At 42.6% G+C, this 13,597-nt stretch overlaps 1 protein-coding gene across 11 annotated transcripts in view; it reads right to left on the reverse strand.

Moving 5' to 3' along the window:
• ZMIZ1 (zinc finger MIZ-type containing 1) overlaps window positions 1-13,597 on the reverse strand; it is a 337,743-nt gene that overhangs the window by 78,600 nt on the left and 245,546 nt on the right. The window contains exon 1 of one of the 11 annotated variants that reach the window (XM_039727307.1): window positions 12,002-12,097. The exons of 9 other annotated variants lie outside the window; for them this stretch is intronic. The gene's annotated coding sequence lies outside the window, so the exon portion shown is untranslated. Of the gene's footprint in view, window positions 1-11,414; window positions 11,634-12,001; window positions 12,098-13,597 lie in introns of those variants that run through there. One more of the 11 variants, XM_039727310.1, reaches the window with a different exon arrangement.

The following is a 13,597-nucleotide window of genomic DNA, read 5'->3' on the forward strand; positions in this document are numbered from 1 at the left end:
AAATTCAGTAGAGAGTAGATAAGTTCTTAGAGCTCAGTCTATAAAAAGGGAAGCATATGCAGTTCTGGAGAAAAACATGAAGGAGTAGTGTAAGGTAGGCAGAAGTTACCAGTCTGATGGCAGATTTCTAGCAGTCAAAGTCTAACTCGAATTTATGACGTTAGTAATTCCCTAACTATCAGAGAATTGTTGACGTGGTAGCCTTTTCTTCCCCGGCATTTTTCCTCCTTTCCCTGCTTATTTACAGGTGTGTTAAATCAAAACACAGGTCCATTCTATTTCCTACACAGATGGAGCTATTTTCCTGTTTTTAAGAGAGAAATTACCGTTCCTGGAGGAAATCTGATTATGGATTATTTCACTGCTTGTATGTAGATGCTACTATTCTTGCAGCATGAAACACAATCTTCAATCTCTAGTGTAATTATGAAGAAAAAGGAGCGTTAAGGACAGACCACAAATATCTCGATGAAATCTGCAAGAGAAGCTTCTGGAGACAGCCACTTAAATGTTTATTTCCCCCCTTGGATCCTTTGATTCACCCAAAACTGATCTCAAAACAGATTACAAAAACAATGAAAATACATATGGGAAAACTCAGCTGTAGACTCCAGTTTTAGATGGTGACAAGTGGTAGCATTTCTTTAAAATGCCTCAGTCTGTTAACAATCTAAAGCCCTCTGAAGAAGACTTTTAAAAATTTGCCAAATACTATGAGTGAAACTGTATAAGGGCTTGAAATGGCATTAATTACAAGGGTGGTTCATGGTGGTTCCATTGATAGAAAATTGAGAGCCACAATCACCCTTCAGTTTAAAGGTAACAAGCACTACTTAGAGTGAAATTTTTGAAAAATTATCAGCTGTTTGACATGCTTTGTGAAGATCAACAAATACAGAGACATTTCAGTGAAGAGACAATGAATAACAAATTTACTTTCACACTAAGACATTAACTTCCATATTGCAGTCAGACAGACATTTTGACAGTCAAAGTACTGCACAAACACAGGCACAGAAGCAAAATGTTAGGGGAAAGTTCCATTATGTAAACACAGAGCAGAAAGAAGGCAGAACTGAGCTGCAGAGGGAATACTCAGGCTGCTACTTAGGACTCCACTGAAACAAGAAATGTTGAACTCTCATACAGTATTGTTTTTTGATCAGCCTCCACTTCACTGAAATAAATTTCCTCATTTCAATCTCCCTGATGCCTTGTGCAATTTGTACATCCTTGAAACTGATGAGATGGCTGGAAAGCCAAATGCCTATTTCATGTGAAGTGTCTGTCACCCATTATTTTGGATGACTTGGCCAAAGTCTGAGTGTTCACAGGCACATGTGCTCTGACTGCAGGAGACACACAATTGAGAAGCAGGATGCTCAAAGTAAAGAAACCAGTACCAGAAACCATTGCAACTGGGAATCAACACTGAGGATTAAATAGCCTAAACATTGATAGAGCTCCCATTTTTCAGTGCATGAGCTTTGCTTCACTTGACACTAAGAGGAACACAGCAGAGAATCAGGACAGGTGAATCTGGCCACTGAGGAAGGCTGCTTGTCTGACAGCACAAACTGTTTTACTTGTTGTTTACTAAAAATTTATTTAAAAATAGGCATGATGTCTTTGCAATCCAGCTAAACAAACCACACTGAGTACTGAAAGAAGACATTCATTGCTCCTCATTTTTTTGACACCATTATCACAGCTTGGCCGTGACAGAAGAAATAGCAGCAGTCAGGTACTTCCTCTTAGAACAGATAGACAACCCTTAAAACATTAATTTCCCAGGAGACAAAGAATCCCAAATTTTCATGAAGAGGCATTTGATGTCTGAGATGGGTCCTCCTCCCCTCCCTCCACTAAGAAACAATTGTATTCTACTTTGTACCTTTCCAAAATGCTGTGGACAATTACATTCAGAAAGAAAAGTCATTCATGTCTGACACATGTCCCAAGAGAGGCACAGAAAAAATACCTGTCTTGCCACCACAAGCACATAATTTTTGCATCTGCTAGCAGCAACTGATGAGATCATTCACCAGACTGTCATGAAGTAAAAATATTAGCCATCAATATACTCAAGCTCCTGGATCAGAAGAGACAGCCCATCTCATGACACTCACTAGGGCTGCCTGATGACAGGTTTCATTCCTACATCTCCATTTCTGCTGCTTAGTAGTGAGTGTCCTCGGAGGTTCTTGAGATTTGTGTACCAAAAACAAAGGAAAAAGAGAAATACACCTGTAGAAAGGTCAGGATTGCTGAGCATTCCAAGTCGGGATTTAGTATCGAGTGCAATTGTTCTAAAAGCTGTAACAGGAGTTACTTTTTTTGAGGATGGGTATTTGTCTATTTGTCCTTACCCAAGAGGCCAATTTATGCCAGCATCTATCCCAATTAAAGTCACCTCAGAAAACCTCATGTATTTCTTAAAATTAATTTTATTTATTAGGCTAATGCCTGCATGCATTTTAGCAGCAGGAACCACTTTTTTTTACCTTGCTTGACTATGCTATATGGGAAGAATAAAAATGCAAAAAAACCAACCCAAAACCTGCTGTAATATAAGGGCTTTTCCTTGCAAAAGAAATGGCTGCTGTGTGTTTCCCTCTATCACTTATGTGATAAGTCTCAAATGAGACAGCATTTAATTTGCTTTATTTTGGAATAGTATTTTATTAGCTTTATTCTCTTTCCTCACCTTGCATCACCCTGCTGGTGGTAAGAAACGGAGTCTGCATGGCACTACTTCAGAAGCCAAAGTTGCATCACTCCTCAAAAACAAAACAGTGTTTAAAATGTGCAGTAACTTAAAGAAATGGCTCACATACAACCACTTCACAAAGACAGGAAACTACTACGAAGTGAAGATCAGGAATCAGGCTCAGGTAAGGTGGCCTGCCACACTTGGCCACAGGCTGAATGTGATACAGTCAAACTGCCTCTCTATGGTATATTTCAGTTTCTGTTGGATATGATACATGTAGTATCTGTCTGCTAATTAACTTGTGGTGTTATAATCACAGGGACACCACTAAAATGCTATAAGTAACTTGTGGTGGTAATGACCACTAGGTACTGTGTTACAATCACAGGGACACCACTAAAATGCTATAAAATTACTTTCAGCATTTCCACAGGTAACTGAAAACTGACTAGCAAAGGTAAATCATCTCAAAATCTCCTACTAACCTCTGCTCAGAATAAAGCATAAAGGTGGTCAACATGAGTAACTGCAGTGTTACTGTCCTTCCCACACTCACTCTGCAGAGGACATTCATTTCCAGAGGTGTCGGTTCAGCACCTTCTGTGAGCACTTGGTTGAGTCCAACCTCCCTCAAAGGAAGCCTGTCATTCCCTCCTGACTTGTGCCAGCCCTCAGTGCACACTGGCTGACTAAGGCACATAATGAAGCATCCTTATGCCCTTACTCAAAGGAACAAGTTCCCACAGAAATATCTCCAGACTTTAATCTATAAGTGCAAGAGACTGGAGAGAAAAAAAAAAAAAAAAAAAAAAAGGTTATCTGGGACAGAACTGAAGAGACTCCTCATAAAGATTCCAAGGAAATTAATTTTTTTCCTCCTCTTGCCCTCCCCTGTTTTAGAAATATTAACAGGAAGTCAAAACAAAACAAGCAAGTAAAACCACTTCAACCAGGTCAAATGTGTGTTGAAGCAAAGGTAAGAAACCACTTAAAGCTCTCACAGGATTATAAGCCCCTTTGACAGGTCTGATAATTTTAAAGGCTTAATTCCATTACAGTATCTGGCAGCCTGCAAGGGCACATTTTACTAACCATAGGCCACCAGGTCATAATAGATGCTGACAGAAAACATCAAAGGTTAAGTAGGATGTAAGACCATAAAACATTTCAAGCTGCACAGTGCCAGCAATGTTAACTGTGGAGCTGTTTGAGAGGAGAAAACAATGGCTGAGCCTTGCCCCCACCTGCAGTCCCAGGGAAGCCCAGCAGAATCAGATGGCCAGGATGGCCAGCACAGACCATGCTCCCATGACATGAAAATCTTTTTGGCTGTGTCAAAGCCCAAATTTCCTATCTTAAAACTCGGAGTGCATGATCAGATTAATTAAGCTGAAGAAAGCATAGCCACACAATAGAGTTCACTGGTCCTCTTCTCTGGCAAGGCCAGTGAGCAGCTGGCAGCAGCAGCCGAGCCACAGAGGAGCAGCAGGGCTGGAGGCATCCTGGCAGCGAGGTCAGACAACCTGCAATTGCCTCTGTGCAACAGTGGAGCACTCTGACTTGGAAGAGCAGCACTCAGATTCTTACTGTGATGAAGATCTAAGCCAGCAGTTAAAACAATTTAGCTAGAAACAGTAATTTTCCTTCAATACCCCACAAAACTTACTCAAGCACTGCAACATAACCACTGCAGGTGGCAACGCTTGCTTCAACTCCCCCTGAGAGTATTTATGCAACTTACACATGCAGTTAAATCTCCAATATGTAATTTGGATTGCTCACTCTTGAGGGGTGTCTAGATACAGCAACAATGGCCATAATCACAGACTTAATCTTATTTCAGCTACTAAATATGAAACCTAATATTTGACATTCCAAACCAGCGAAAGAAAGGTAATGCACAGACCATTGCCTGTGTGCATGGAAGAGGCTTGAAAACTGCTCTCTTCTGCATACTGTCTTTCTGCAAGGCACTATGAGAATATGTACAAATAGATCTTCTGCTTTTTCTCTTCTCTATGCAAAAAAGTTCCCCTGAATGACACCTATCTGGATAATAAATTGCCAATACCACAAACAATTAAATTAGAAGCAGTTCAAAATGTAAGGGGGTGGGAGCTGACTACTGACCAAATCTGACATACAAATAGCCTGCTAATTTGTCAGCAAGCCAAAATAAATGGAATGGGCTGGCTACAGGTGCAGGTAAACGCCTCCGAAATAGACATCAATAAATCATTTAGCTCTCTATAACATTTTAGATTACAGTCATTTAACAAGAAGGACATTTTTGTCTTTGCAACATGATTCATGAGTACTTCAAGTGAGTCATTTAAAGTCAGCACTTAAGATGGGACTTTAAAACTTCCATTTTTTGATCTCCTATAACCTACTCTTAACTCAGAATATATTATAAACTGTATCCTCTGTTCTGCTTATCACAAAATACAAAATCCAAGATTATGGTGTATTGCACAGTAATCATCAACTCTCTGAAGTCCCAAACTCTGTGAGAGAATTAATCTCCCTGATATTTTTGTAGACATAGAGACAAAGAGGAAGTTTGCTGCATGTCAGGCAAGCCAGACAGCCAACATCCTAGTTTTACTGTCTGTCTACAGTTTTTTCTGTCTACAGAGACAGAAACATGATAGAAAGAGTGGGTCATCACATATTAGAAATGTCAGCCTTGCAAGTAAAAATCACTTGGTCCTCATAATTTTCCATCTCAAGTACTTCTTCAAAAAGCCACCCTGCAAATAACCGTTCTGTCTGCTCAAAGACCATCTGTGGGGCCGTGTTTCTATCAAAATGATACAAGGTGTCACAAACAGTAACAGATAGACACTTACCTGCGTGTTCTAAAGAAGGTCAGTCTTGTACTAAAACCAGAAACATAAAATACACAAGGACCATCTACACTTCCATTTTGCAAAAATCTTAAAAGCATATTTACAAGTTGTAAAGTCATTAAGCAAAAAAATTAAAATCTTCCATTACTAATGGATTGAGACCATTTACAAACGTATGTGAACATTTGTTTCTAACCTGATTCTACTGCAGCTTTGTTCTGAAGAAGTGTATGTCTTGACAGACACAAATCACTTCAAGAACCTTCCAGGTACATCGGCCCATTAAGAAATTACAGTATTTCCACCTCAAGGAATAGTTAGAAAACACATACAACCATTTGGAAAGTGGGCTGAAACAGGACATTTTAATAGTACTCGTCTACGTGCAAAACAACTGGTTTCTAAGTTTCTTCCAGACTAACCTCTCAATTGCCCTGTTGCTGGAAAACCAGTGGGAATGCAAAGGTGTATAGGAACATGAAGAACTGCTGGCTATTCCCAAAAATCTGGTATTTTATTACACCTAGCATAGGAGGAGTTTTTACACACAGCTTCGCATGACAGGCACATTGTCAAACACACATTATAAACCTGAGCTAACAGCCAAATCAGGACAGAACCCCAGTTCAGCACCATAGTTCACTAAGGTGCTCCCAAACTTCCTGAAAAACACAACCAGCGTGACACAATTCTGCAGAGTTATCTGTCTGAGCAGGAAATCTGGAGTTAAAACTACTGACAGCAGCAAAATGAGAAGGCTGAGCAGTATCCGAAGCAGACCCTGCTAACAGAACCAGAGAGACCTACAAGCTGCTCAAGGCAGTCAAGTAACAGCCTGTGATCAATAGGAGCAAATACTGCTGGCAGATCAAGCAGGATCAAGACTACATAAGCCACTGCAATCTGTATGAATAAGTAAATCATGACAGGCTCCTCTGAAAGCCATGCTGTTAGGCTGATGCTTGAAAACCTTAACTTTCTAAAACAGTTGGATAGTGTCAGTAGATAAGACAGTAAAAGTACTGTTAACACCCTTCTCTCAAGTCTGGCCTGGTATATGGATAAGTAAGTGGCACTAAGTGGCACAGCACCTCCTCTCCAGTAATTTTTTCTTTTCCTACTACATACTAATGCAGATTTAAGGTTGTTAATAAATGTTAAATACATTAAATCACAAAAGCAAACACCAGGTCAGTAAAACTGGTTAGCATAGCTGACAATTGAGGGAGTCCTGTGACAAACTCCTGTTAGCTCTCCCTGTTACCTTCTTAGGCTGACCACAAAAAGGTAGTCAAGAATAAGTAAAGGAGTGCTTTTTATGAGAATCCCAGCTCTTCCCATCTGCCCTAGCTCTGCTTCTACTGAAGCTCTACTCACTTCATTTGTAACTAAGGTCAGAATGATTTTGAAAATCCAGTACAGATAGTTTCAAGGATAAGATTGTGAAAGAATGAACCTCTCCAGGTTCATGTAACACTGTATCCAAACAGCATTCTAGCAAGCTTGTATCCACCAACAATTGTGGGATTTTGTCTGTTTCCAGGATGTCAACAAAGACAGAGAGTCCAGGTTGCCTACCCACTGAAACTTAACAGATGCAAGGGGCACTGGAAGTATAAAAACCACAAACTACTAACAACAAATTCAGTTTGAGGATTAGAAGTTTATAAACAAACATTAAGGGTTACTCATCAAAATGTTGAGAGCTGTACTTACAACAAACAACAACAATCAGGAGCTTAGCTGGTTGTCAGAACATTTTATTGGTACTAATAAAGACAACTGAGAACAAAATTAACTTTTTTATGAAATAGGTAAAATTGTCATTGGTTGCACTGGATTATTGTCAATAGAATGATCTCAAACAACCTAAGACTCAGGATTAGTAACACAAACATTCCAGAGAATATTTAAGAATGATCCAGGGCAAGAACTGAAGAAATGTACAGTATTTATTAGAGGTGGGCTGAGTGGCAGCCTTCCGCACTACTGAAGGAATTACTGTCCCAATGCTACTCTTTTTTTTTTTAATAACTATATTTTGTCTTGATTTTAAGGAGAAAATTCTTCAAGTAACTTCCAATTAAAAATAGAAATGAAAAACCTGCCTGTGATCTTTCTGGGTTTCTCTTGTTTCCTTACCGAATTGTCAGTGAAAGCCAGACTGGCTGGCTGCTTTCTCCCTGATGATGAATGGATACACACTCTTCCCCATGCCTTGAAAGCTATTACTGCTTTGCTTTACTGCACATTGGTGTACCTCTCACAATTAGTGAAACAGCCATTTCATTTGAAGGCTAGCTCAACATTTTACATGCTGGTTTAAAAGGCATTGCTCAGTAACTTGAAATTGTTTTTAGTTACTTCCAAAACAATTGTTTTATATACCAAAACATTGTTTTGCTTCAGCGTTTTAGAAGAAGGCATACCCTGTGAAATTTTGGTTCCTATCCTGTTGTTAGAAGAGCCAAATGATATTAACTTAACATATTCTTTCAAGTGTGTTAACTTTTAGTTATTTTTAATTAATTTATTTTTTGTTTTTGCTTACTTCAAAGAAACAACTAGTAACACCATACCACAGTGAAACAGATGTCATGTCTACTTGGTTTATTTCACAGAACTTTCTGGTTTCCTCTGAAAAGGCAGTACAAGCAGTACAAGGAAAACAAGCTCTAAGAAACTTAGTGGACACACAGTGGGGTCATTTATTACATGATTTTTTTTTTTAAGCCCTCTGGACATGTCTCTGCTGTGTCCTGCAAGGTACCAGAAATAGTGAATCATCTGCTCAGCCTGCACAGCTCTCCACATGCCCAGCAAGGCTTCTGAGACTTCAATCAGATCACCCAGCTCTACTTGCACTGAACAGCAATGCAGCAATAGCTGAGCAGGGCTGGGAGGAAGCAACTTTTCCCCACCTTTTTTTTTTTTCCCCTTGAGCAAAACCCTTGCTGTCCAGCTGCTCACAAGCAGTTTCTGGCGGTCTGTTAGGAGCAGTTTCTTTTGCTGTTCCACCCGAGAGAAAACAGAAGTTCCCCTAGCCAGAGCAGCCTCAGAGGAAGGTATTTCCTGCACCACTCTCTGTTCTCCAACCAGAGAGCATCTTCACTGAGATCTCTGGAACATAATTTTAACAATGCTTCACAAAATAAGGTTATTTGTTTTCTGCTGGTTAGCTCCTTCTCTGATTAGCTCTTTTGGTATTTTTACACATAATGTACATACGTGTATTGTTTGTTATGAGGAAAAAAAAGTTACAGTTGTGTCATCCCATAGAGTGACAGTTTCCTGATGGCTTCACTCTAATGATTTTTGGCCACTGTTGATCAGCAATATCCCTTTTGCTGATGTAATAGTCATGAGAAAGCAGCCCTGCATTGTCACAGTCCCAGTGACAACTGAGGATAACGTGGGAACTTCTGTGTCCTCAGCTTACCTCGTGACATAGAAAAACACAATTCTCTTGTCTTAGTTACACATCTTGTAATTGCAGGGGCTTTGGGCATTGGATTCAGAGACTCTCTTGAACTAATTGCTGTACTAACTCTTATGGCAACAGCGAGCCTGTTTTGCCAGACTATTCTCTCTAAACTATCTCACTGTAATTAATACAGCACCTGTTACTACAACAACAAATTGTTTATTCATTGAGCCTAAGTACCCTCTATTTTCCTCTCGATGTTGGTTTGCACGCTCTGCTTCTTTGCTTTGTAAACAATAGCTGTCCCCTGTCCACTACATGTGGACAAGTTTTCTTGGATGTTCCTGGAGCATTCATCCAGCATAAGAGCCCCAGGACTAAGAGCTCCTTTCAGCCCAAGCGATACCAAGAGAGCACGTGTTTTTCACTGAAATATGAACACAGCAACATTTCAGCCAGGATCACAGAGACATTGACACGCACAGCTTTGACATTTGTACCCATTCTACTATGATCTACACAAGATTAAAGGCTTATGACTACATTTCAAATCTCTCTTATGATCAGTATTTTCAATTGCTAACATGAAACTGCACCTTGCTCATTCAGATGACTTCTTTACTAGTGAAATTTCACTGCACTTGCACACGTATTTTCCCAGGGATTTTCTGATGGCTCCTCCAGAAAGGGGTAAAGGTGGCACTAACTTAACAATGTCAAGTAGTTTTTAAAATCAAACTTTGACCATAAATTTGATACCAAGCCTTTGGTAACACTCTTCTGTTCACTTAAACTGGAGCATTACTGACTGAGATCTACTGAAATAAATTTACATAAACCCAAACTTTTTTTCACATGTTCTATTGCACTTTAGCTGCCATCTCAATTTAAATGCTAAGCAAAAAGAGGAACAAAATTCTGCTAAGCAGATTGGTGACAGCATGGAGAGACATGCTTCTGCTCAGCTCAGAGGCACTTCCACTTTTATGCACGATTAGATACTGATAATTACTTTATTACCAATATAACTGTAATAAACTTCTAACTTGAACAAAAACTACAGGAAATATTAGGCAACGTAGAGCAATTTTAGCTGGATCTTACTTTTATGTACTTCCATTTCCAAGTAGTGTTTCAGTCCCGCTAATTGCTTTTCTTAGGTCACCCCAGCCTAATGACCTGGTTAGCTTCACCTGAGACATGACTTCTGAAAGAAACTGTTCTCCCCACTAACTTTTCATTCTAAAATCTACATATTTGCAGAATGAACACTGTCTTCTACAGTATTACGAGCCAAGGTAAGTTGTCATAACTGTGGGTTCAATTTAACCAGTTCTCCTCATGAGATGTCTACAGAGAGCACTTATTTGATCAAAAGATGACAGATAGTAAGGGATTTTAAACTAGATCTTACAATGGGCTCACCTGAACTCAGGACAAACAGTTTGTGTGACTGAAGTCACAACTTGTTTTGACAGTAGCTTTAGTGGATCCAGAATCACTGATTCTACCTTATGCAAAGTCTATTTTACCTTACACAGCGATTTTACTGATTCAAAGAGCTGTTGTCTACTATAGCAACCTCTCTTTCCCCAACAGACCATGCTGTCAACATCTGAATTGCAAACACTAAAGCTGTATAGTTCCTTTGCATTTTGTTTTGTTGGCATATATTGATATATGCTATTTTATTCAGTTTTTAGATACTATTTGCATTAAGCCAACTAACTAAACTGAACAATAAAACTAACGTCCCAAATTCCAGTCTGGCATCACTAGTTTGAAACTTTCTGATAAATCTTTAAGTCATATGTAAATTAAGTAACCTTTTTAGTTTTTACACAGGAAAAGCATACACAAGACACTTGTTACTACTCAACCTAAGGGCCAAAAAACTTGTCAACTGGAATACCCGAGACTGTCATTGATACTAATACTACTTTGAGATCATCTATGAAAGCACTCGCCACAGATGTGAGTTCTGCATGGCAAGGTCTTTATAAAGACAGCAAAAACGAAATGGTGGCAGCAGTATTGTCACTGCTGTTTGCAGAACAGCTTGTCACGTTCTGACAGTGCCAGACAGGCTAAAGTTGCAGGAAAGGCCACTGATAACTGGCGCTGCCTTTTGGCTGTAGGGCTGCAGCTGCAGGCAGCAGGCTGCTGAGCCGCAGGGCGCTGGGAGCAGCAGCGGCAGCAGGAGCGGGCCGGGAGCGGGGCAGGGCAGGGCAGAGCCCGCTGCCATCGCTGCCAGCCCCGCGCCCAGCTCCCACAATGCACCCGCTCCCGCACACGCACCCGCACACACACACACACACACAGGGAGACACTCGCACAGCGCACACGGGCTCTGCCGGGCCAGCACGCTCGGGCACACGGCCCCGCTCCCGCACGCTCGGCCGCCGCCCCCCCGGAACCAACTTACCCCGAGTTACATCCCATCCACCAGCCCGGGCTTCCTCTGCCGCCCCTCCTCTGCGCGCCTGCCGCTGCTGCTGCAGAGAGGCCACATATGTCTGCAAACACTTCTAGGCAGAAACCAGCCAGTGCAGAACAAAGACAGCCGGGGTTGCCTTCATCTCGGCACAAGGCAGCCAGTAGCTATTTTCAAGCTTGTTCGCTCTCCCCCTCTGAGGGCACCCTGCTCTGTTTCTCCCTCTCTCTCTCTCCTCTTTGCCTGTCCAGCTACTGCACAACACGCATCAATTATTCATTGCTTGTCTCCCGGTTTCCAGGCAAAACCAATCACAGATGGAGTCTTGCTAATGGGCTCATGCCGTACTTGCCAACAGGCTATTTGTGCTCAAGCTACAACCCTCTAGAGACAATAAAGAGAATCAGGTTAAGCTTTAAAACTTCACACGTACGCGAACAGACCTAAAACGGCGATAGACATGTAAGCATCCCTATGACATTGCTTAGGAGTACATCTTCGGCATACAGCATGGCAGAAGGCTGCTGTAAATCTTCCGAAAGGGTTTTAAGAAAATCAAACACTCAGAAAAATCTCACCTCAGCTGCATGTTACTGATATTGATGGTTCTCTTTTCTGTCTCTAGTGATCCATGTCTTGCTTTCCCATTACACAGAGAGGTATGTCCTTCTCTCATTCTCGTGCACACACGCGCACACACACACACACACAGCCACTTTGCCAGAAGGAAGAGAGAGAAAGAGAGGAGGAAAAAAAAACCACCCAGGCAGCTCACATTTCAAACTTGCAAGGAGGGGTGGTGCTTAAAACGCTAGGACAAAGCCTCTGCCTCTGGCACCCAGTCAAAATACTAAAATAAATCTCCTCGATCAATTAATTGGAAGCAACACTTGTTCGAGCCCGCGTAACAAACCATTAAGGGCACCGGGGCTGAAAAGTCTTGAGATTTGGGAAATCTCGTAGCCTTGCTTCCCCCTACCCTGTTTGCTGAATGCTGTTGACTAAATCCATCAAACTAGTCATGCTAATTAGCGTCCAGGGCAGCCTCGGCGGCGGAGCAGCGCCCGGGGCGGGCGGCCCCCGCGGCCGGGACTTTCCTTCCGGACCGCGCCGGGGGTACCGGGCCGGGCTGGAGGTACCGGCGGGCCGGGCAGGAGGTACCGGGCCGGGAGGCCGGCGGGGAGCTCGCTGGAGCGGCGGCGCCGGCTGCGGGCCCCAGGGCGCCCCACGCTCCCGCTCGGCGGAGCCACGGGCGCCGCGCCTCCGCCGCCAGGGGAAACTGAGGCAGGCGGGCGGCGGCTGCCGCCGGAACCGCTGTCACCTGCGGGACAGCCCGGCCCGGGCAGGTGCCTTGGGCTGTGTTTGCGAGTTCAGGTCTTCACCTTTGCCGGCCGCACAGTGCTCCCATGACAACACCCGTTCCCACGCCACTGCCAGTGCTGGGCTGCCCGTGGAAGAGTTTTAAACACGTCCGGCTGTGCCTGCGGTGGTCAGCGTTTCAACTTGACAGTGCCGAAGGGGGAAAAAAAAGGCAACAAACAATCAACCCCCAGGAAACTAATGTGACAATTCTTTGCTGGCTCTCGAAGGGAAAACTGGCAGTTTAAGTTGTGGCCAGCCGAGCACCAGCCTTTTCCTGCCACCCTCCGCGGTGCAGAGCCACTTCCTTCCCGCACAACCTGCACAAAGGCACCTCCACCTCTTAAAGGCGCACCCGGCCCCCTCGCATGAAGCAGCCGGCAGGTTCCAGCGAGAAACAAACAAAACACAAACAATAAAAACAAGAGGACTTGAAAAAAATACTGTCTCTCCAGCAAAATTCCTTTCAGTGAAAAAACGGCCCCAGCTTCCCTTGCTATGCTTACAGTCACTTAACTGTGCTTCCCAAACACCTTAGTAGAGAGTTGGCAACATGACAGATCGGAGCAGCAAACTATCACAGATATCAAAGAGCAGCTCTTCTCTGAAAAATGATTCCACAAAAAAGCATTGTCAGATTTCATGTTCTTTTTTTCCCCCCGGGGAATCCACTGCAAACAGGTAAGAGTAATGTGTGCTCTCACTTAACTTCCACTCCTGATGCAGGATCTCAAGGTCAGCCTGTCAGACAGGGTTATTGCTTTCTCTCCACGGCCACCAGAGCAAGCAGAACTGCAAACCAAACCCTCCACACT

Source organism: Passer montanus, unplaced genomic scaffold (assembly GCF_014805655.1).
Source record: "Passer montanus isolate IOZ18808 unplaced genomic scaffold, ASM1480565v1 scaffold61, whole genome shotgun sequence".
NCBI lineage: Eukaryota > Metazoa > Chordata > Aves > Passeriformes > Passeridae > Passer > Passer montanus.